Source organism: Mus caroli, unplaced genomic scaffold, assembly GCF_978045245.1.
Source record: "Mus caroli unplaced genomic scaffold, Mus_caroli_1 scaffold_13, whole genome shotgun sequence".
NCBI lineage: Eukaryota > Metazoa > Chordata > Mammalia > Rodentia > Muridae > Mus > Mus caroli.
In genome coordinates, this window is record NW_028227268.1 from 103,008,538 (window position 1) to 103,033,946 (window position 25,409).

The following is a 25,409-nucleotide window of genomic DNA, read 5'->3' on the forward strand; positions in this document are numbered from 1 at the left end:
AACACTCAGTCTTAACATTTATGAAAATGGTAGATAGCTTAGAGAAATGGGCCTATTGGTCAGAAGTTAGAATGCTATTTATCAAATCGTTAGAAAAGGTGACAAGAAAGAAATGCTTCTGGAGCACCTTGGAGCAGCTGTTACAGCTGGAAGGGGCAGGTGCCGGTGAACACCGAGTCTGCCTGGTACTCAGGAAGGTCGGTGCAGCTGTGCAACACTCAATCTGCCCAGGCCACTAGAGTCAAGTGGCTAAACGTATACAATACTTCCCATTGCCTAGAATGGGGGAAAGTCTCTTTTCCTATGCACTAAAACAAAACTTCCATTCACACGGACTTTCAGTTCTCTTGTTACTAATTCTGAATGTGACCAGTGACAAGGAAGTAGTATAAGACAGAAAACATGATGCTGCTCTGAAAGGCAGGTACATAAGAGAAAAACTCTTTTAGTGAATGAAAGAGGTCCAGAGAATACACCAATGTTGGGATTATGTTTTCACAAGTGGACTCTGAGTATCCTGTAATGATCCTGTATGGACAATGAGGTTACACTATTGAATATTCTAGAAGGGTGAGAGATACTTGCTAATAAGTACCATAAAAGGAAGAGATGACTAAGAACAGAGAGTGGATGACTAAAAAGTCCCTCCATGTTTTTTGTTTTGTTTTGGTTTTTGGTTTTTTGTTTTTTTTTTTTAACTCCCTGAATAACTAGGCATGCCAAATGTGGTCTGTCATAAAAATTACTCACTGTTAAACTCTGCACTTAGACAACAAATATATCTTGGCCCAAGGGATAAAGTCTTTGTATAAATCATTCAATTGTAAAGTGCCAAAATGATAAGACCAGTAGGTGAGAGAAAGTGCCAATCAAACCTTGCTGGTTGGGTGGGAATGGGTTAAACTCCAGGGGGTTCCTGCAGTTCAGAAGGCAGAGACACTGCATGGCTAGGGACTAGGCCCTCAGGGCCACTTTGTGTGACATACACACACAGAAATCATCTTCACAGTACCACACCGCAAGGAACCTCAGATCCTGGGAAAACCCTGGCCAGCCCACCACAGCCTACCTCTGGTCAGTCAGCCTTTTCCCCCCAGATAAGCCGACCACAGCTATCCCCACAGCTGCAGCTATCAGAAGAAACTGAGATCTGGGGCCACAACTCAGAGCAAAGCTCTAACTTATTACCAACCAAAGCCTAGTTCTGGATACTGGTACCTACAACTAAACAAGTAAACACACACAAACACCCTAATCCACCTTGGAGACACAACCCGGCTGCTTGGCTGGCTTTGTGGGGGGTTTTGATTGTTTGTTTTTTAAATTTAACTGTCTATGAATATGCTACACTGCATGCACAAAGGCTACTCCTTCCTAGCAGTGACTCCAGACTATTGTGACAATAGTTACATTGTTAGGTAAATATTCACCCTTAAACTCTCTGGTAGTTGCCAGTTGCTGCAGCATTTCCCCACAGGGAGACACATTAAGATCCAGGTTTGCTTTATGACAGTACATTGTTTTCTCCGCGTTTCTCTGATTGTTACAGGACATTACTGACATTCAAGGGAGAAAAGATGTGGAGCGAGTGGTGGCTCAGACAGGGGAATGGCTTCCAGTGACTGCAGGACTAGCTCCAGCACACACATGATTCAGGTGGGGGTTTTTCTCTTTTAAAGTGTACTTTTGGCTTTGCTGGTACCTCTAGACCTCTAACCAAGCCTGTGTCAGATATCCCACATATACAGGATTTTAGGAAGATAGACATCTCAACCATTTATGAATTGAATATTAAGAGTCCATGTTCGCGGTGCACAGTGAAAAGACAACTTCCTTTCATTTATTATCGCCCAGGCTGGCCTCAAACTCCTGACCCTTCTGACGTTGCATCTTCAGCATATCCTACTCATGTTGGCCACTACAACTGGCTCATTTATTATAACTGATCATAGAGAGTGAGACAATGCTTATAGGCATTTTATTGACTGATTGGTTGATATAGATTTTTTTAAAGATGGGCTCTCTTGTAGCTTTATTGACATTTTAGTATCCTTCCTCCTAGTGACTGATGTCTAGTAAGAAAAAGACAGATTTAATGGATACATTTTAATTTTCTGAATCAATCATGGTTATAAAGTAGCACTGTGCACAGTGGAGTACAGGATCAATACTGCAAACATCAAAGCACACCACAGAGAACACCCAACCGCTCTAGCGGCCCCTGATCCATTTCTCCAGGAAGAGCTCTCTACTGTGAAAGCCCTACCCTTCTATTTAATCCAGTTGATTCCATTCTCAACACTGAGGATAGCCACATGACCCTGGCCTGACCAATCAAAGCATTTCATGCCCTTGCCATATATAATGACTGGGTCACAGATGCTTACATGCCCCCAAAATAGGTCAAGAGACTCAACATCAAGGTGTGCGTGTATGCACCCATTAGCTGGGATGTATCATCTTTCTACATGGAATATTAAGAGAATGAAATATTGGTTCTGGAGGGTTTGCTACCACAGCGGGAAGGTACTACAGGGTAACACACTGAGGAAAAGTGAGGCTACACATTGACCTCAACTACTATTTGAGTAGCAGCAGATTCGAGGCCCATCCCTGTTTTAGTCCTCCTCTGGCACAGGCCCACAACTCTCTGGATTCTTCACTTCCAGCCTTCTTAGCAACAGTGCTGGAGAGCCGACCCCCATCTGACTTGAGTAGTCCACTGTCAGTTTCTAGTTTTGCAACCAAGATACCTGGTTAGTCCAAGGGACACAAACTCTTAAGGCAGAGAAAGACAGACATGACTATGTAAACAACCAATAAAGAGGAATAACAATGATGAATAAGTAATTTGTAAGGTTACTAGTCAATAAATACATAAAAGATACTGTCATTAATGAAAAATAAATGAAGCTTTAAAAGATTTTTTGTTTGTTTGTTTGTTTTTCCAGACAAGATTTCTCTGTATAGCCCTGGCTGTCCTGGAACTCACTTTGTAGACCAGGCTGGCCTCGAACTCAGAAATCCGCTTGCCTCTGCCTCCCAAGTGCTGGGATTAAAGGCGTGCGCCATCACGCCCAGCAAAAGATTTTTTTAAATTTATTTTACTTTATGTATCTGAGGATTTTGTCTGTATGTATGTCTGTGCACATGGGCCTAGTGTTCTTGGAGACCAGAAGAGGGCACTGAATTCCTGGAACTGGAGACCTTTGTATGCTGCCATGTGCACACTGGGAACTGAACCTAGACCCTCTACAACAACAGCTACTATGTTTAACTTCTGAACGGTCCCTCTTTTGTTTTGTGTGTTGGGGGCAGGGTGTACATGCCATGGCGTGTGGAGGGATGAGGACGAGTCTCACAAGTCTTGGTTCTCTCTTCCATCTTTGGGTCCTAGAGGCTGAACTTAGGTTGTCAGCATCTTTACCTGCTGAGCTCTCTCATCTGACAAGATTTAACAGCAACCACGCAAATGCAGAATGATTGTAACGTTTCAAAATAAATCCTGGCAAGGTAAAAACAAATGGAAGGAAGGAAGGAAGGAAGGGAGGAAGGGAGGGAGGGAAGGGAAGGGAAGGGAGGGGAGGGAGGGAGGGAGGGAGAGAGGGAGGAAGGAAGGAAAGAAGGAAGGAAGGAAGAAAGGGAGGGAAGGGAAGGGAGGGAGGGAAGGGAGGGGAGGGAGGGGAGGGAGGGAGGAAGGAAGGAAAGAAGGAAGAATATCTGAATTGTTTGTCATTGAGCCTCCAACATCCAGCACAGAGGATTCAGAAAGTTACTAAAATAATGAATTAGTCAAATCAGGAAAGGTGATACTGAATAGCTGAGACAGAGCAGACCATCTCATGCATTGTTAATAGAAGTATGTACCAGGACAGTTCCTGGAGCAAACTTACATTATAAAATATTTTAACATACATTTTGCTAGAGTTATGAAGCCCACACCTACAAATGTATCCTGTGGAAAAAACTGGAAACACATGCAAAGACAAGTGTGTGTGCTGTTTCCAGAACTGTTGCTTACAACGAATGAAAGAAAAACAGCTCAAATGCCTGCCAATATGGCTGAATAAAATACAGTCAATGGTAGAAAACCATTCTGCAATGGAAAACGATGGTTTTCGGCACCAGGAAAAGACCCTGATGACAGGAAGAGTTAGCAAAACCAGGAGCAGTGTCGACAGACTGACAGCACTGACAAGCTCAGTCCGATCTTTATTTATGTGTATGTCCTAGGGGAGAAAGGAGTTTAGAAGTTGGTTAGGTTTGTTGTTTAAATCAGCATTTTGCTTGTAGGTTCTCCATGAGCAGTCTGTAGGGATACACTTTAATGGCTTGACTTTCTTGTGCAAACATGTATTATCTTTGTAAGAATGTGAATAACAAAATACACACACACACACACACACACACACGAGAGAGAGAGAGAGAGAGAGAGAGAGAGAGAGAGAGAGAATATTAGATATTAGTGTACTTTCCAAAGGAGTAAAATTTTTTTAAATTAAATTTTATTTACTTATTTTTTTTAATTTTTAATATTTTTATTACATATTTTCCTCAATTACATTTCCAATGCTATCCCAAAAGTCCCCCATAGCGCCCCCCACTTCCCTACCCACCCATTCCCATTCTTTTGGCCCTGGCATTCCCCTATATTGGGGCATATAAAGTTTGCAAGTCCAATGGGCCTCTCTTTCCATTGATGGCCGACTAGGCCATCTTTCCATACATATGCAGTTAGAGACAAGAGCTCCGGGGTTCTGGTTAGTACATCATGTTGTTCCAACAATAGGGTTGCAGATCCCTTTAGCTCCTTGGGTACTTTCTCTAGCTTCTCCATTGGGAGCCCTGTGATACATCCAATAGCTGACTGTGAACATCCACTCCTGTGTTTGCTAGGCCCTGGCATCGTAAGGAGTAAAATTTAATATGGAGTTGGCTAAAACAAAACAAGTTTAATTATTCACATGATAGTGAAGACATAAAAACTTTTACATCTACCAACAAGAAGCAGAAACCCACACTTTAAACCTTTGCAATTCTTGTACAGAACCAAGCGGACCATGATTTAAATACAGCCTGGGCTGCCCGGCAGAGCCTGTTTCCAAATGCCAAGATAACATAAAGTCTCCTTTTCCCTTTAGAGGATAGGCCTAGAAGTAGCCGGCTTTATCTTGCTCTTCTGAACTGTGCACAGCAAGCTAAGGCAGCTGAGAAACTCTGAGGCAAGAAGCTTGCTAGCAGGCAAGGCTCTGGGGGCTGCTGCCTCCTCCCTTCCCGCCTTCTGAGCATCAGGGACATGTGCAGTCTGCCTTGGTTTTAGTGTTTGCTCACGGCACCACGGCATCTCTTTAGATTGCAACTCACCTCCGCACATCTGATAAAGAGGAAGAGCTTATAGTAAACATGTCCCCACCTCTATCAGAAGCAACTGCTTTTTCTTTACAACAACAGGGACACACTTATAACTAACCCTCTCCGGCTGGGCCCACACCTAAGACTAGGAAGTCTCGTTCATGAACCTCTAACACACAGCACACCATCCTTTGGGGTTGAAACAATCAATCCACAGGGTAGGATCCAGCACTTTAATTCCTTACCATTGGTCTTGGTCTGAAGATGGATTTGAACCCAGACAAGTGTGTTTGTTCGTTCTGAGTCTTAGGGGCGACCTCTCTTAGGTGCATTCAATCCTTTTAAAGTCACAGCAGCTCCACTCCCTTTCAGCACACGCATCTAACCTTGGCCAGCAGCCCTTTCCTACAGTGCTTGACTGGAAAGACCATAAGCCACTGTAATAAAACTCTGCTGGTGCAGTCTAACTCTACATGCCATCACTGCAGCCACAGCCATGTCCAGGGCTGTACGCTGAGGCAGTGCGCATTATCTTCATGCTGACTTATAAGATGGGCAAACAGAGGAACAGACAGTGCACAACACGAACCAACAGAGCGGCGCTCATGCTGGCCCCACAGTGTCTTGTTTAGTCTGAAGGTCTAGTATGCAGCTGTATTAGTTATTTCTCATTGCTGTGACAAGAGAGAAAGGACTTAGTGTGGCTCTTGGTTTAAGAGTGAAGGCATGGTGGGAGAGGATGGGCCAGATGACAACATTATGGAGAGAGACTCATTCTCTTTTCATTCAGTACAGGACCCCAGCCCACGGGAGAGTGCCACCCACCCACCCACCCACAATCAGGACAGATCTCTGTCAGTCCTTTTTGGAAAGCTCTCCAAACACATTCAGAGCATGCCTCACTAAGGTGCTAAGCGTTTCTCAATACAATCAAACTGATCATCAAAATTAACAGTGACAGCAGCCCAGCTGATGTGCAAACCCTAGGCTGGACTTAAACTTGGTGCATGCTCCTGCCTCTGCCTGACAAATGTTCAAGTTAGAGGTATGCTCTATCATGTTTCAAAACCTGGGCTCTTAACTACTACACTTCAAATAATAAGTTTGTGCAAACAAAAAATACAAACACAACTCCAGATGTAATGACACATGTCTATAATCCCAGTACTCAGGAGGCAGAGGCAGAAAGAACAGAAATTCAAAATTATCTTTGGGTATACGGCAAGGTAGACGCTAACCTGGGCAACATGACAGGTGTGTTAAAATATACACACTATATATATCACATGTGTGTGCATGCACAAACATACACACATACATACACACCACACACCCAACATACCAGAAATACAAATACAATGGGTGATTGCACTATCACGGTTTTAATTCCCAAATTCAATTATATATATATATACTCACATTACAAAAGCCAGCTGGAAATGACCATTTAGGTAGAACATCAAGAGGAAACTAACTCCAGTACCCAGCGCTCTTCCTTAGTGCCTGGAGTATTTGTCCTTATTGACAATATTTAATTAAGCTGAGTAAAGCTTTTAAGTGTGGAGTCACATTTTCCCCACTGATGTGACTGTACAAAAACCAACTGTTTCACCTTGCTGCTGCCAAGATGATGTGAGTCCCTACCACTCGCCTCCCTAAGAGATTTTAAGAGTAATTTTGACCAAATGCAATTCTTGCCTCATACAATAACGTGAAAACCTGTATAACTGCTTTAGGTATCACCCCACTGCATGCGTGAGCACTGTATGTTACTTCAATAACAGAGCAGTAGAACCAGATAATTACACAATGCAACTCCTGGCCATGGAGGCCATCCTGGGGCTGTGTAGTCTCTGACATTCCTTATGGCATTAGTTCATTTTCTCATGTCTCCTATGACATTTCAAAGACCTATACAGAAGCTATAGCTGACAGTAACAGTCACTCTGCGAGGACACTGGAGAGCACCCAGCACCAACTGTCCCCATTGACTTTTACTTTCACAAGACCCTGTCTGTACCCAATCTTTCCTGCTAACAAACTGAAATAAGCCAGTTCTACTGATTTACTGAAACTATACTCTCCCAAACAGCTCTCCAGTCTGAGTCTGCCCCTCCTCCTCCATTGCTACAAAGCTGAAGCTCAAAGTACGAGGGACCACTGCAGCTGGGCCCCGTTCTCAGGCTCCAGAAGCACAGCTGTTGAAGGGGCGTGTGGCTCTGATACGGGGCGTGTGGCATGTGCTTCAGGTGGCTCCGATGCACAGCCAGGGTCATCAACATCAGCTTACTTAGAAACTCATCCCTCTCCTAGGAACCTCTAGGTGGCCGCGACCTCATCCTTACTGGGTATTTCTCTTCAATCACCTCCCTCGGCCGTCCTGATGCTGCCAGTTGTTCATCATCTCCTGCGCAGCTAATCTGAGGGTTCTGGCAACCCTCAATCTCCACCTACTCCTGAGCTCACACCTCAGCTTCAGACCTTTGCCCCACATCAACGCTGCTCTCTGGAGTTCAAATCCCACTATGTCTACAAACGCTGCTAGGACAGTACACTTGCTCCTTTTCACTCTAGCTATTTCAAAGTCTTCCACCTTCCACAGGCTCTGTCCCTCATTTACAACAGAAATCCTTTCTTTTGGGGCAAGCAAGCTAACTTACCAAATAAAGCAGCTGCCACAGGAGCCTGACAGTTGGACCTCTAAAGGAGCACATAAAGTGGCAGGGAAACCAGGGCCACAAAACCCTGTCTAAACGCCAGCCACGGTTTGTTGTGGCACGCATGTCCAAACAACCCTCCTTCCCTTGCCCACCCCTGAAATACTTTTAATTTCTTTTTTTCTGAATCAACAAAGAAAATAGAAACCATCACACTCTCTTAACTTCCAACCTGACCAAGAAACCCACACATTCACTTCCTCCACAACCTTGCCCAGTGTACTGGCTAGTTTTGTGTCAACTTGACACAGCTGGAGTTATCACAGAGAAAGGATCTTCAGTTGAGGAGATGCCTCTATGAGATCTAACTGTAAGGCATTTTCTCAATTAGTGATCAAGGGGAAAGTCCCCTTGTGGGTGGGACCATCTCTGTGCTGGTAGTCTTGGGTTCTATAAGAGAGTAGGCTGAGCAAGCCAGTGGATGCAAGCCAGTAAAGAACATCCCTCCATGGCCTCTGCTCAGCTCCTGCTTCCTGACCTGCTTGAGTTCTAGTCCTGACTTCCTTTGGTGATGAACAGCAATGTGGAAGAGTAAGCTGAATAAACCCTTTCCTCCCCAACTTGCTTCTTGGTCATCATGTTTGTGCAGGAATAGAAACCCTGACTAAGACACCCAGCTAAGGCTCCTGCTTTATCCTTCATGAAGCCCAGGGCCTGTTTCCTTCACCTCTTTCATGAGAGAGGGGTTTGCTTGGGTGTTTCGTTAGTCTTGGCTTTTGGGGGGCAGGGGTCACTGGGGTGGTAGGATGGTGCTTGCTTTTGAAACAAGTTATCTCTATGTTGCCCAGATTGGTCCCAGTCTTCCAATGCTGAGCTTACTATATCTAGCTAAAATTCTTAAATTGACCACAATAAGGTTTTCTGCTTCTCAGCCTCTTGGAGGCTTTACTCCCTCAGATGTTCCTTGGGCTGACTTCTGTACTGTGTCACCTAAAAGACTCTTAAAATACTCTTCCTGTTTAACTCCCAAAACATCAACTGTGGACTTGGTGCTGATGGCTTGTAGGTGTATCTCCACCTAGATCTTTAATGACATTGAGAATTACAAATCCTAATGCCTGACTGACTCTACGTCTCCTTTGAGACATTATTGATATTTTAAGTTCAATGGATCCAAGGCAGAATACACTCTCCTTCTCATTGACCTCGCTTCCCAAGCCAAGAAACCCACACTGGAAGACACTGACTTCACAGTTGTCCTCTGTCCACCATATCAGTGCTATGTCACACTTATACCTACACATTACACACACACACACACACACACACACACACACACACTCACACACCTTTTTAAAGAGTTCCACTGCTACTTTTACTGAACTTGCATTAATCTATAGACTATTTATTGTGTGTACAGGGGCCTATTTAAAAAATATTATATTACCCCTTCAGCAAAAGTTATTCATATTTATGTATCCTATAGGATTATTGTTAAGATGCCCTTCTAAGGTAATTTAAATTTTAATTGACTAGGACTGTTAAAATCAAGTTTTCAAAGTGATCCTTACTAATCTACAGGAAACTACCCAACTGTGAGCTTGGGCTACACTTGACCACGCTGCTGTGTCCTGCCTGTGCTAACAGCTAGTACTCTAGGAGACAGAAGGTATCAGGTTCCACAGGAAAGAGAAAAAAAAACAAAACAAAAAAACAAAAAAAAACAAAACCAAGCAGCCAAAGCAGGTTTGTACATAGCACAATGAGGTCCATTTAAGAGAGTCTGGGCTTAAAATGACAAATCACACTTCTCAAAGATGTCTTCAAAGTACACAGAAATTCAGACCTCCAGCCAGGGGAGAGAGGTCAGGGCTGGACAAGATAGTGAAATGATATGTATCAGGTAAGAGTTGAAAATGATCTTTATGGGCACAGCTGATGCCAGGATTAATTGAAAACAAAAGTTTCCTCCTCCAACATCTGCTGTGCGAAACAGAAAGACGTTTAAACTGCCTGGTGGTGTCATGTTACAGTTACAGAACCCAGACCCCTTAAATGTACTTTCCCAAAAAGAATTTCAGGAGACCAGGGTGGGGTCTCCCGACTGCAGCTCCGGTTACCCCATAAGTGCCCTGGGATTCAAGTGAAGGGGGAAAAAAAAAACCTCCCAATGATCAAGAGTGAGGCAGGAAAAGGGTGGAGGAAAGAGGAAATGCTGAACTACAAGGTCATGGTCAGGAAACCAATTTGGCAAGGCATATGGAAAAGCAAGGCATATAGAATCAAGAACCACATGCAGAGATGCACAGCCCAAAGCCAGCTTTGTCTCCAGTAGCAGTCCTCGAACGACAGGGTGAAGGCCAGCGCCTGACATCACAGAGGAAACCACCTCACAACCCCCACACCCCAGATTTTCTTTTCTTCCAGTTATTCTTCTGCCTGACACAGAATCCAAAATGGAGTTTAGGTAAAAGGCTGTGTAGGTCCTAAGGACTATGTTACAATAAACGACAATGGTGACCATCAGCTCAGTACATAATGTCTACTTCCCTTCTCCTTCCATCCCTTTTTAACGCAGTCAAGAACAATACTTGTAATCCTTACAATGGAGTAACGTTGAGATGCAGTATGCATAGTTGGTGTCTACCTTTGTGAACGTGCTTATCACATAAACACAAGAAGTACATTTATCAAAATGTTAAAAGTAACTATCACCAAGTAGAAAAATAAAGCCTAGTTTTTAATTTAATTTTATTTTTTAACAAATTCTTCTGCACTTTTAACTTCCTGTAATGTTTTAGTTGTTGTCCCACATCTGTGAAGAGACACCATGACTTATTAAAGAATGAATTTAGCTGGGGACTTGCTTACAGTTTTAAGGGATTAGTCCACGTCATCATGGGACGGAAGCAGACAGGCATGGTGCTGGAACAGTAGCTGAGAGTTTTACATCCCCATCCAAAGGCAGAGACATAGAGAGACTCTGGGCCTAGCATGGGCTTTTGAAAAGTCAAAACCCAACTCCAGTGATACACCTCCTCCAACAAGTCCACACCTTCTCCAATAAGGCCACACCTCCTCCAGCAAGGCCACACCTCCTCCAGCAAGGCCACACCTCCTCCAACAAGGCCACACCTCCTAATCCTTCCCAAACAGTCCTACTAACTGGTGACCAAGCATTCAAACATATGAGCATACAGGGGACATTCTCACTCATACTACTATATATAATGAGTATATAATGAAGTGATAATAAAGAAGTGTTGTAAGAAACAACACTCAAGAGAAAGGCTTCTTCCTTTCCTCTGGCGGCAGCCATCAGTGAGCCAAGATGGGTGTACTGAAATACCTCCAGGAGCTATGGAGGAAGAAGCAGTCCAACGTGATGAACTTTCTTCTGAGGGTCCACTGCTGGCAATACCGCCAGCTCTCTGCGCTGCACAGGGCTCCCCGCCCCACCCGGCCTGATAAAGCTTGAAGACTAGGGTACAAGGCTAAGCAAGGCTATGTCATTTACAGGATTTTTGTCTGCTGTGGTGGTCGCAAACGCCCAGTTCCTAAGCGTGCAACTTACGGCAAGCCTGTCCACCATGGAGTTAAACAGCTGAAATTTGCACAAAGCCTTCGGTCTGTTGCTGAGGAGAGAGCTGGGCACCATTGTGGGGCTTTGAGAGTCCTGAATTCCTACTGGGTTGGTGAAGATTACACATACATTTTTTGAGGTTATCCTCATTGATCCATTCCATAAAGCTATCAGAAGAAATCCTGACACCCAGTGGATCACCAAACCAGTCCACAAGAACAGAGAGATGCGTGGGCTGACATCTGCTGGCTGAAAGAGCCATGGCCTTGGAAAGGGCCACAAGTTCCATCACACTACTGGTGGTTCCCCCCGTGCAGCCTGGAGAAGGCGCAATATTCTCCAGAAACAACAAGAAAGAAGCAACACTCAAAATGTTAATATCAAACCAAAATAGTGATTGCTATAACATAAGATTTCAGATTACTCAGGAAGAAAAATTCTGATTAAATCTCTCAATTTTACAATTATGGGTTACATAGGATGTCTGCATACATAATCTTTTCCCTTTGAAGAATATTAAGTGGACTATCAGAAATGAGTGTAAAAATCTAGAGAAGCCAGTGTGGTAAGACAAAAGGAGATGATGAGGGGTATTCTCTCTTTCCCATGATGCAGCCAGGACAGAAGGAGCCTGGAGAATACAGGAGGCTTGAAAACAGTATCAGTCTCTCACATGATGATGCCCACAGCACCAGCGGCGGGGCTTCTTGCCAGCGCAGCCACACAGTAAGGGAAACAGGGATAAAGGCCAGCTCTTCCATGGCCTGGCCTCGCCCCATCAGAGCCCCTTAGATGTCTCGTACCTCCAGAGTCCTTACCAAGTCCCATGTCTCCTCAAACACAAAAACTTCTCTGAAGGCAAGGCTCCTGAAGGCAGCTAAGAGGGCAAATCACAGAACTGCAGTGAGGCTGCTGGAGGAATACGAAGAGTCGTCCACAGCCCTAAATGAGACAGTGCTGACAAGGCAGATAATGAGGGAACGACCCAGTCAAGGACAGCATGATACAATGCAATAATGACGAGGGGGCTCTGCAGTCTCAAGATTGAGCCCCAGATCCCCATCCTTTAGCTGTGTGACCTTGACAAGTCACTTAACTTCCCTGTGTCTTAGTTTTTTTCTCTGGGAAATAGTATCAGTGGTACAGTTCACAGGGCAGACAGGCTGTGTAGCTAAACACAATACATACTAAATACACATTTGCTGTAACTATGTGTGTACTATATAGCAAGGCATTGACATTCTATATCTTATATTATTAATAAAGTAGCCATATTATCATGCCTATCTGTAGATCAGGGCTGAAGAATCCAGCAACTTGGAGATGGTCTGGAAAGAGGAGTGCTAGAGCACAAAGCTGCCACACTGTGACTACTCTACCCCACTGGGCTGCTCCGCCCTTCCATCCATCCTTCTGTCCATCCATCCTTCTGTCCATCCTTCCCTGCTTTTTTCCTTCCTAGGAACAAGGTCTCACTCTGTAGTCCAGCCTGACCTTGACCCTGCGACAGCTCTTCTGCCTCGACCTCCCAATGTTACAGTTATAAGCGTAAGCTACCACATCCAACTTATGAATTCCAAAACACGCTAAACGTGTAAGTATGACTGAGTCAACATATTACATATTGCGAAGAAAAGAAAACTAGTAATTTTACACAGATCTAGAGCTTCAATACCAGGGATCTAAACCTGAAAATGCCGAAGAACAAAGAGGAAAATATATATGGTTTTATAAACATCATAAAGGTCATAGCTTATGTAGACAGTTACAAATTAGTGAACTGATTTTTGGTTTAAATTATGAATGTAGATACATTTTTAAGATGTTAAATTTAAGGACTAGGGCTATAGCTCAGCAGTAGAGGCCCCAGGTTCAATTCCCAGTCACGAGAAAAAGAAGCTGAATCCAGGCAATCGTACTTTGTCAATTAAGATTTTAAAAATAACACCAAAATTTTAGAAAAATAAGAAAACTTCATAGTTTCTAAGTGGGTAGCCATTAAGTGTTGAGCAGATAAAGCATTTTCAGGAAAAAAAAAAGGCCTGTGACAAACAACATAAGGATATTATACCCTTTGACTCACTAAATCCACGTGTATGAATCTATTCTAGAGAAATAACTGAATAAAAGCCAGAAGGCATATGTAGAAGACATATATGGTCATGTCTAGCATCTAAAAATAAGAAATAATACCTAAGGTTAGGGATGGCTTGATTGATTGAGTTATAAGCACAGTAGAAGTATTCATAACATTAACTTTTATTGTAGAAATGATCTTGAAATACAATAAGATGATTATTATAATTTCAAGTGCACATTCTGGGATAGAACATCATATTGGGTATGTTATATACACATATGAGTGTGTATCTACATAAAAACATACCTGAATGAAAGAAGGCAAAGGGTCAGTGGTTAGGGGCTGAGGCTGGGCGACTTCTTCAGTGCCCTCATGTCTCTCATTGTCATTGCACTGACTTTCAATCTCCCAGGGAAAGCCACCTTCCCACCCTGACCTCACCCATCACAGCCTCTACTGTCCGGTTCTGTCTAATTGATGTCACGTACAGGGCATCACTACTGGCTCTTCCCATCCTTAGCCTTCCACTGAATGAGAGTCACATAAATCACTATGCCTTCCCACAGCTGGGACTGGGGCCAGCCAGGCAACGCACACCCACACTCTTTCTTGCCTGTCTAGAGATGCCGGTCTGGCCACTGCATGCATAGACTCATGACAAAAATTCTTCCTACTTACACATAAAGCATGCTCTGTGCTCCTACATGGAACTGTTCAGACTCTCCCAAAGGGTTCCTTTCATCTGGACAATCACAAAAAGAACTGACAACGGGAAGATGAGATTTAAAGAAGAATGCAGACTGAGAAGAATCAGGAGTTACAAGCGGACTGCAATGGCAACATCTAACCTTAACTGGCTTTTTTTTGCCCTCCCCCACACACACTCCAAATGGTGATATAATCTGGCCAGCATAAATCTTGCACAGTAACGTGGTGACATTGTGAGAATAGGTAGAATGGAATAATGAGCTTTCTGTCCTATGACCCTATTCTCTCTGTCTCTCTGTCTCTGTCTCTGTCTCTGTCTCTGTCTCTCTCTCTTTAATAGTATAGAGTTTATTCAGGGCATGGGGAGGGGAGTTAAGAGGATAGCAGAGGCAGAGAAAAGCAGAGAGAAGGAGAGAGTAGAGAAATGGGGGCCCCGGCCATGGCCACGTGGAGAGGAAAGTGGGAAGGAAATTGGGAGTAAGGGGGCAAGAGAAAGGCAAGAGAGTAATAGGGTAAGAAGAGCCCTATGACCCTATTCTCATCCAGCGATCCACACACCACCTCAACTGCCACTGTCCGAGGCTCACCACCCCATCTCACCTTCACTGCCACTGTGCACAGCCCACCACACCCCCTACGCCTCCTACACAGCCACTGCCTGAGGTTCACACGAGTCGTGGTTCCCACACTCCATCCCACTCAACTTTCACATATCCTCTTTCCTTTAGGAAAAGTATGTACATAGAAGCCTGCTACCAGTCTTCTGCAGAAAGACACCTCCTCTGACTCCACTCATTATCATCCTCTTCTTCATCTGCACCAACTTGTCAAATTCCTTAGCATAAGCCTCAAGGCTCCCTTTACCTGGTCCACTTGTTTTGTTTAACCCCCTTTAAATTTAGAATCTCTCTACTCAACACTACCTAGAACCAATTACTTTTATCTCCTTGAAGTGATCCATCGTGGTGGTGGCTTTCTCTACCACATTCCTGCCTCTCTGATATGCCTCTCCCTTCTCCTTTCTATAGCCTTAGATGCTATCTGAGACAGGGTCTCACTATGTAGTCCCAGCTAGCCTTGAACTCACTATGCAGACCAAGCTGTCCTTGAACCCATGGAGGTTCACTTGTCTCTCTGCCTCCAGAATGCAGACATTAAGGGCATATATACCATTGCTGGGCCCTCTGTTTTGCATTAGTGTTTCAAGACAAAATCTTATTATGTAGCCCAGGCTGACCTTGAGCTTTCCAGTGCTGAAATTATAGGTATACTACACTAAGTCTAAGAAAATCCAGTTCAACAGGTATGTGCTTCCAAAGGACTTCCCTGCTGGCACTAACTACATGTCCTGCACTGGCATTCTATAAAATGTCTAGTTGGCCTGCTTGGTACCTTGGACATCTTATAGCCACTTGTGATTAAATATCTTTCCTTTAAAAGCTTTAACACTAGCATCTCTCCTGCATTCCTCGAAGATATTGGGAAGGCAGACCACACACATGAGGTGTTGGGGTGGGGGTGGAGTTCTATTTGTGCAGAAGTCGGAGCAGGCAAGGTCTCTGCTGACCTTCACAATAAGCTGCTCCAGCCCACACATATTTCAGAAGGTTCCCAGCCCTGACTGTTCAATAATACCACTGCTGCTGGACCTTACCAATAGAAATTCACTGGAGAAACAGAGGCAGGAGGATCAAGTTTAAGGCCTGTTTGGCTACACACTGAGTTCAAGGCTTGTCTGCTATGTGGAGCCCTATGGAGGAGGAAGAGGACGATGACTAGGAGGAGAAAATGGTTCCAACTGACAGATTAGAAGGGCCCAAACAGGAATTTGTTTTAAGCTTAATTTCTCTGGTTGATTATTAAATGTGCATTCAATGTGCACATACAGTGCTCACAAATAGTTCTTCTGGTCCTAGCAACAATGAGCACAGGGCTCATTGCAGGCAACACATCTACTTACCCCCCTCATTATAACATTTCCCAGCTCTGTATGACACTCTACAGATAGATAATCTATAGATCTCCTGAGCTCCCCACCTCAGCACACCCTTCCCCCAGCATCTACATGCTACTCTTTCCTGTGGCCTTCTCCGGGCCAGGTGCTCCTGGGAGCAGATGCAACGGGATGCTGGAAACAAGCCACTGTGTAAGAAGGATCCACACTGCAGACATCAGTAATACACTTCCTCTAGGGTTGCAATATCCTAAGAGTTATCATCTATATAGTGAAAGTTCACTGCATCCTTGTTATAGGATGATATGAGCTGAATGGTAACTCTGAGAGGTAGGTACAAAAACTCCTATTTGTAGAATGTAAACAAGACTTAATTTGGAAGTTGAAGCAACCTGTCTGAAGGTCACAGGGCTAGAAAGTGGTATATCCCCAAATTCTGTCTCATGATCTATGATTTAACCTCTTTGCTGTGAGTTAAAGTCTTGTGTTAGGCTGCACACTGTAGTGTTTATGATTATAATTTCAGCACCTAGAAAGCTGAGGCAGAAGGACTTGCTTGGAGTTAGAGGCCAACCTGGGCAGCACAGCAGGGCCTTGCCTCAAAATTAAAAAACAAAACCCAACAACAACAAAAAAGCAAAGCTTTGTAGCTCCAAACTTGTCATTCAGTTCAGTTATGCATGTCAGTTAGCATGTGGCAAGGGTCCTGAACAAGAGGGCAGGACTGCACTGTGTTAGAACACAGTCCTCTCCTGAGTCCCCCCAGTAACTGGTTCACCAAAGCTGTTTCCCTTCCTCCACACTCACTCTGATTCCCTGTGAGAGCCACAATGGCTTCCGCAGCTGCAGCCCAGGGCCTGGCTGGAAGGGGAAACTGGGGCAAGAGCCATGCCATTTGCAAAGAGGGGCTGCTTATAATTAGAGACTGCCCTATGGAAACACACAGTTAGTAGAGTCATCTAGATTTCTGTTATATTTAATTTGTGAAACACTCTGACTAAGACTGTGTGCTTACAAGTGACATCATGGCTAGAGTCGATAGAGAAAGTACTCACTGAAAGTAATCTGGATGCTGGTTGTGAAATATAGGGCCTGTACTAGCCTCAAATGTTACTTATCCATGGTTTTTCTGTTCGAGCATGAGACCTGTGGAAGCCAGAGCCAGTGTCAGGTGTGCACTCGCCACCTTGTGTTTTTATGGGAGTCAGTGTCTCCCACTAAATCTGGAACTCAACTTGGCTAGACTGGCTAGATGGTAAGTCCAGGGGTCCTCCTGTCTCTGCCTTCCTGGGGCTAGAATTTCAAATACTTCAAATATGCCCTGCCATGCCTGGCTTTTTATGCAGATGCTAGGGATTTGAACTTGGGTCCTCAAGATTACATTTTCCCCATGAAGCCAGTTTCCCCAATCTCTAACAAAAGCAATTTTTCATATTAAAACAAAACAAAACTGAGTGTGGAGCCTTATATCTGTAATACTAGCACTTTGGAAGCTGAGGCAGGAAGACTGTCATGAGTTCAAGGTCAGCCTGTGCTATATAATAAAGAAGAAAACACAAAGACCGACTACACTGACCATTTCTAAGCTGCCTAGACTCTTTCAGGGGGTACACAGTCAAGACTGTGATCACAATTCTGATGTATTACTCTTTCAAAGTTAGAACTTTGAGTAGGTAAAAGGGCTGGAGCCTCACACAAGCAAAGGCCGAAGAACCACCAAAGTACAACCTGTATGTCCATGTCAGTGACTGTCAAATGTCCAGGTAAGGACAAGTATTATTGTATTAGTCCTCCCTCCAAGCACAAACCCTAACTGTTCTGTACGGTAAACAGGAGCACACACAGCAAGCACTGGAGTCACACAGGTCCACAGGCCTGAAAAGTGCCCTGCCCCGGTCAGCTCTGAGCACAAGGTCTTCATCAGGCATGGGTCACCTCTGCTCACCAGCACAGCAGTCATACACACAGTGGTTAGTCACACTTGGAAGGAAGGCAGATAGTTTGAGTGGCAGCAATACAATTCAGGCCTACAAGTGTAAATGAGAATTTGGGACAATTTGTATTTGCCACCCTGAGCATGACACCTCAGTGGAGAAGTTAACAATGTGATTTTTTTAATGCTGTGCAATGAAAAATGTCAGCTGTGGGAAACTCTGCATAACTTACTAAATCAGTATTTTCCAAATAATCAATGGATGATATTCCCTAGTCATTCATAAGTAAAACCCCATTCAATATTCAAGAGAAGCCACACCTAATATAATAAATAATTAAGAGTCAGGGACCTCGTTTCAGGTCTTATGCTGCACCAACCTTTCAAGTTTTAATTGAGTACAAAAGAACATCCATAATTATCTGAAAAGGTTATTTAAATACTCCTCCTCCTTTTCCCAACTACATATCTGTGTGAATCCACATTTTCATCTTGTTCTTCAACCCAGAGAACTGCCTGAATAGAAAAGCGGGTATGATTATCTAGCTGTCCTCTATGAAGGAGACATTAAACAGATTTGCCATAGTAAAACGACATTGATTCTCACAGCAATGGTGGGTGGCACACACTTAATTACAGCACTCAGAGGCAAAGGCGGGTGAATCTCTGTGAGTTCCAGGCTAGCCAAGGCTACATAGTAAGATTCTATCATGAGGCAGCGGAGTGTGTGTGTGGGGGGGGGGGTGTTGATTGACTATCCATTAATATTTCTGTCTTGGTAAAGCTTAGTTATTTCTTGTAAAAAACAAAACTACAAAAAAAAAAAAAAACATGTCATTTGGATGTGGCTCTGTGGTAGAGTACACACCTAATATGCTCAAAGTCCCTGGCTGGAGCTTAAGTATACCAAACAAGACAAAACGTCTTAAAACATCAACGTCTTATTTTCTTGGTGATGGTATTTTAGTTCGTTTTTCCTTAACAGGCACTGAACCCATGCTGGGCAAGCCTTTCTGTATGTTACATCCCTAGACTCACAATTTTTTAATGAAAAAATATTTACCTTTTTTATTTATTAAAATGGTAGGTAGCAGATATAATTCACGTTTGAGTTCTTTGAGGTCCACAGTAATATATTTTAAGTGTAAAATGAGATCAGAGGGCAAGAGAAACTGAAGCGTAAGGATCAACCCAGAAGAGTATGCCAGCCAACCTTTCTCCACACATGGTGAGGACACGCCCATCTGTAGTTCTTTAGATATTTTGAATTGCAAGCTGCTTATTATATGGGTACTAAATACTTCCCCCAATCTGTTTTTCAATGAATAAAAATTAATCAATACTGGTCACATTATCAATCTTTCCTGTTCTGATCAATACTTACTATGTTTGCCCAGGAAACCTTTCCCTCCTCCTAACTGCATTACTGAGACAGTCTAAACACTTCAGCTAGATCCACAGGCTCCGACTGTGAGCAGCAAGAGACTACCCGCCCTTCTGCACCCTCCTCCTTCCCTTCCTCTTCCCCCTCTTCCTCCTCTTTTCCTTCCTCTTCCTCCTCCCGCTCCCCCTCCTTCTCCCCGTCCCTGCATCCTCTGTTCCTACAGTCATGACTGCCAAGCTTGCATTTCAGTCTGTCAGTGCAGCTAAAAAAGATGGAAGGAAGGTTATGGATCCAAATGCTTCCACAGAAGATAAGCTAGAGACCCAGCCTCTTCTCACAGCACAGCTGTGGTCAGACAGGCTGCCTATCATTCTTGCTGCCATTTCAAGAAAGCTGTGCAGGAACAGAGAGCAGGCTAGGGGTTGGGGGAGGTGTATGGCACCTCTGATTCTTAATAAGTGGGGAGGGGAGGCTGGAAGCAGGACACTTGTTTTGGGCAGAGGGGATGGAAAGAACACTTGCTGCTCTTATACAGGACTGGAATTTGGTTCCCAACACCCACATGGTGACTCACAAGTGTCTGTGACTCCAGTTCTAGAAAATTCGATGCCCTCTTTTGGCCTCCTCTAAGGGCGCTCAGAACATATACATGCAGACAAAATACCCAAAACATAAAAATGAAATCTTAAAAAAAAAAGGAGTTAGAGGGTAATTTCCTCAGTAGGAAAGATGCTATCAATCACATCCACTACAGAAACTCGCAAGGACAACTGTGTCACGCATCACTCTCTGACAAGAGAGCAGCTCTTCAGAACAGTCATCTCTTCACCTCAGAAATGCCCACAACAAAATACCAGTTGACATGAGCTTAGTTTCTACCCGTAATGCCTAGCACAGGCTTTTTCAAATTACAGACCATTATCCATAAATGAGTTGTGATCAGAAGGGTAGGTTTCAATTAAAACTACTTTTAATGACCACCATGGAAGACTCTCAATGAAGACCACAAAGCCTAGAACACATTGAGTGAGTAATGATTCACAGGTTTTTTTTCTTTTCAGCCAAACTTGCCCCAATGCAAAATACACTATTTACTACAAGTCTCTGTTTAGACATCTGAAAGGCACTAAAACTTACCAAGTTGTTTTAATATATATGTAGGGAGATTCCCTCCCAGAAACCGCTTATCTACGGAAACGCCTCTCTCACTTAATAGCCATATGGTTGCAAGCACATATTGCCATGGTTTGGCAAAACTCTCACATCTCCGTAGCCTTCCTACTGCTGAGACCCTTTAATACAGCTCATGTGTGGTGACTTCATAACTGCAATGCTACTGTTATGAATCATAATGTAAGTATCTGAGATGCACGATATCTGATCTGCCACTCTCCACGGGGTCACGACCCACAGACTGAGAACCACTGCCCTAGGCCTTGATGAATGACTTACAAGGAATGGGCATTTGCCCATGTTGCTCTCAAGTTCCTTGCCCATCATTGTTTAAGTCGGTGCACAGGACATCTGAGTGACAGAACTACAGAGCAGACTGCTGGTGGCCATGTTTCCAGGCACAGAAGGAAACGGTCTGCCATAAGGAATGAAACGAACATGCGGAAAGAGGCAAAGATGAAGTTCAGGAAATATCGGCTGTACTGAGGTGGCTATGTTATTTCCCACTGTTTTAGTAACTGTCCTAATGCTGTGAAGAGACACCTTAACCAAGGCAACTCGTATACTAATTGCTTACAGTTTTAAGAGGGTTAGTTCATCATCACCCCCATCCTCACCATCACCACCATGATGGTGGTGAGCATGGCAGAACACAGGCAAACAGTAGCTCAGAGCTACATCCTGATTGGTAGACAGACAGAGACTAGGCCTCACATGGGCTTTCTGAGACCTCAAAGCTCACCTCCAGTGCCACACTTCCTCCAACAAGGCCATACCTACTAATCCTTCTAATCCTTTCAAACAGTTCTCATCCCTGGTGACTGAGCATTTAAGAATATGAGCCTATGGGACCATTCCTATTCACTCTACTCTTGTATAGGATGGAAGTCTGATTCTCAGTACCGCACTTGGTACCTCACAATCGTCTATAACTGTTCTATGGGATCTCACACTCTCTTCTGGTCTCTGCTGGCACTGCATGCTTGTGGTGCCCATATATGTAGGCAAAACACCCATACATATAAAATTAAAAATAAATCTTTAAAAAATATGGTATTGAAATGTGTGGTAGTTTGAATAAAATGGTGCCCATAGGTCCACAGGGAGTGGCACTATTAGGCGGTATGGACTTGTTGGAGTAGGTGTGGCCTTGTTAGAGGAAGTGTGTCACTGTGGGTGGGCTTTGAGGTCTTAAAAGCTCTAGTCTGGCCAGTGTGTCTTGTTCTTCCTTCTGCTGCCTGCCAATCCAGATGTAGAACTCTCAGCCCCTTCTTACACAGCCTGCCTGCCTGCTGCCATGCTTTCCACCATGATGACAATGGGCTGACCCTCTGAAACTGTAAGCCAGCCCCAATTAGATGTTGTCATTTATGAGGTTCCTTGGTCACAGTGTCTCTTCACGGCAACAGAAACCCTAACCAAATTCTGTTTTGGCCTTCACTAATAAAATGAAATAAAAGACATCTGAGGGTAACTTTGGTAAGTGAAGGCAGGAACTTTAAAGTTTCTTCAGCACAGTTCAAGTATATGTCTGCCACTTATAACAGTCTTTTTCTATCTCTACACTGACTAGAATCACACGATACAGGGCAGCCAAAGAGTAATAAATAGGGAGACCACTGTCAAAGAATAGCTGAGGTTTTATGTTTTAAGTAAACCCTAAAACACTCTGTCCAGTTCCTCAATCCTGCAGACCTGGGTGAGGGCAGGGTCCCTGGACAATACCTGGACGCTGCTGAGGTGTTTGCACAGTTGAGCATACTCTACACCAGGCCAGGCAACGGAGCACTGGTTTCTAGACTAAAGAGAAGTCCTCTTCCTCTAAGCATATACCCAGTATCCTCCATATGTCCTATTGGATGCTTGGATGAGGCTTTTCATGTTCAGATAGAACATGTCCTGCAGTATAGTGAGTGCACTGACCTTTTACACAATATTGTTGCCTCCACTCTGGAAGAATCTACCAAGAAACACAGGTTTCCTCATACTCTATCAAGCTGGTGCGCCTTGGAGACCACCCAAACCATGAGCAGCGCACCTAGAGAGGCTCCAGAACTCACTGCTCACCTGACGTTACTTCTTTAAAACGTATTCCCAGGAGTTAAAGGCTAGGATCTGAAGTGTGATTTTTCTCACTTAAAATATTGAAAGCTGGGAATGGCAGCACTCACCTGGAATCATAGTGCCCAGGAGGTAGAGGAAAGGTCAGAGGTTCAAGGCTAGGCTCTGCTGCAGAGTCAATTCCAGGAGGTGCTAGCCTAAAACTCACTAGGTGACCCAAACTAACCTCAAACTCAAGATCTTCCCGCCTCAGCTTCCCCGGTGCCAGAATTAGACCACCACACTTAGCAAAATGGGCTGCCTCCTATGTGTCTTCTGAGGCTTTCAAATGATGGAACACTTAGCACTAGGGCCACTCCCACAATATCTAAACTCAACACAGCAGGCTGCTCATGGTTCACAGGGATGCCTGCGGAAAGCTCAAGTGAAATTAGCTCCCAGGACAAGAAGTGCGGTCTCTACTAAATGACCCCTTTACAAGAAAGGATATGCATGCACCCTGGTCTAAGGGAGTGGGACCACCAGAGCCCATGTACTTAACTGTGGTATCCACACACACACACACACACACACACACACACACACTCTCAAGCACTTAAAAATAAATCAGGCTAAAGAGATGGCTCAATGCTTTGATCCCAACAACCACAGGGTAACTCACAACTGTTTATAACTCTAATTCCAGGGGATCCTACAACCTCTTCTGGCTTTTGTAAGTACCAGGCATGTATGTGGTGCACAGACAAAACACACACATAAAATAAAAATAAATGTTAAAAAAAAAACCAAACCTTCTTTCGGCCAAGGGTAGTGTGAATGAGGACCAACAGTAGAACGCTTGCCTAACAGGCCTTAGGTTCATGTCTACTGCTGAACTCAGGATCTCTGGAAGAGCAGCCAGTGCTCTTAACCGCTGAGCCATCTCTCCAGCCCCTTAAGATGATATCTTAATTAAGAATTAAAATGAACATTTTCTGTGTTCTACTGTGGATCGGACAGCATGATCATTTGCTTTACTCATTACAGTGGAAGCACCATTTGGTTCCTGACTGCAGTTATCTAACTTGGCCTCCGCCCAGAACTATTTGTTTACAATTATAACAATTGCACGCACAGCTGAAAATGTCCACTACTATAAAATGATAAACTGGGACACTTTAGGAATTGGGTTTTTCCCCCCTTTGTCTTAAAGAAAAAAACCTAAAGCTGGCTGGGATGGATCATGGCTGCTGGTCCTGTGAGCACAAATGTGGATTCTTCCACCCGTGCAAGGTGGGATCCAGCACAAAGCGCCAGGCTGCTCTTAGCTGCGTGGCCACGCCCTTCACAGCAACTCAGGCCCCGCCCCACCCGGCGCGGCGCCCCTCCCGCACTAAGCAAGCCAGCCCGCAGCAGCCGCACACTGTTCCATGGTCTCCGCAGAAATGACTCTAGCTGGCAGCTGTTACTTGCTCCTTTTCTTTGTCATTCAGAGAAAGAAGTGGAAGATGGTGTGCAGTGACTTGTGTTCTTTGTCTGGGCCGGGTTTGTGTACTTCACCTCTATTCTTTCAGCAGGCTACCAATTTACAAACTGGTAGTATCATCTTTCAGAGCACAACCCTCCCCCCCCCCCCATGAAATAAAATGCAGAATAAACAATCCTTTTGGTTATGGTAAAGTTATTCAGTAAGATATGTTTCTTTTACTACAAAATGTGTTTGGACACTTTAATTTTACAGATTCTAGTTGAGATTGCTAATAAATTATGAGCTTTGTTTAAATGTATTTTTTACTGCCTACAGGGTGTCAAAGTTAACTTTTTAAAGTAATGTATAAATTAATAATTTTGGCATTTTTTTTCTTTTGTGAGAAAGGCTCTTAGCCAAGGTTGGTTATGCACCTTGAACTTCTAATCCTCCTGCCTCCAGCTCCCTACTGCTGTGATTCTGAGCATGTGTTACCAGACCCTGTTTTATGTGGAAATAAGGACGGAGCCCAGAGCTTGGTATATGTTAGAAAAACACTTTTTAACAACAGATCCCTATATTTTCATTTTTAATGGGTAAGATTTTAAAACATTTTGTTAAGGATAAGTGAAAATCAACATTAATTTATATTCCCTAAACATACACTTCAAAATCAAGTAAGCAGGGGTCCTGGCTTTCTTGTTCTGATCTGCACAGTTTACTGTGGTTAATCAACACCTTTCAAAAACGCTTCTTTGGTTTACTCTTTGTTTTTGTTTTTCTGAGCCAGGGTCTGTCCCTGGTCTGGAGCTCATCAGGAGGCCTCTGCGGGGTGGGCAGACTGTGAGCTCCTGGAATCCACCTATCTCCCCTCTCCTGGCACTGAGACTGCAGTGTGGTCTCTGCTCCGGGGTGTGGTTGGAGCCATTACTGCTCTTCCACAGAGTTCCAAGCATTCACACCCAGCAGCTCACACGTGTCTGAAAAGCCTCTTCTATGGGTTCAAACACCCTCTGAGCCCTTTGGTTACCTGCCTGCACATGGTGCACATAAACTCATGTAGACACACACGCACAC

General features: G+C 44.0%; 1 protein-coding gene and 1 pseudogene across 2 annotated transcripts in view; one reads left to right on the forward strand and one right to left on the reverse strand.

The window, feature by feature from the left end:
• The window catches only part of Sertad2 (SERTA domain containing 2), a 106,848-nt gene that overhangs the window by 63,970 nt on the left and 17,469 nt on the right, over positions 1 to 25,409 (reverse strand). The gene's annotated exons all lie outside the window — the stretch shown is intronic.
• On the forward strand, positions 11,341 to 11,999 carry LOC110304148 (large ribosomal subunit protein eL15 pseudogene; annotated as a pseudogene).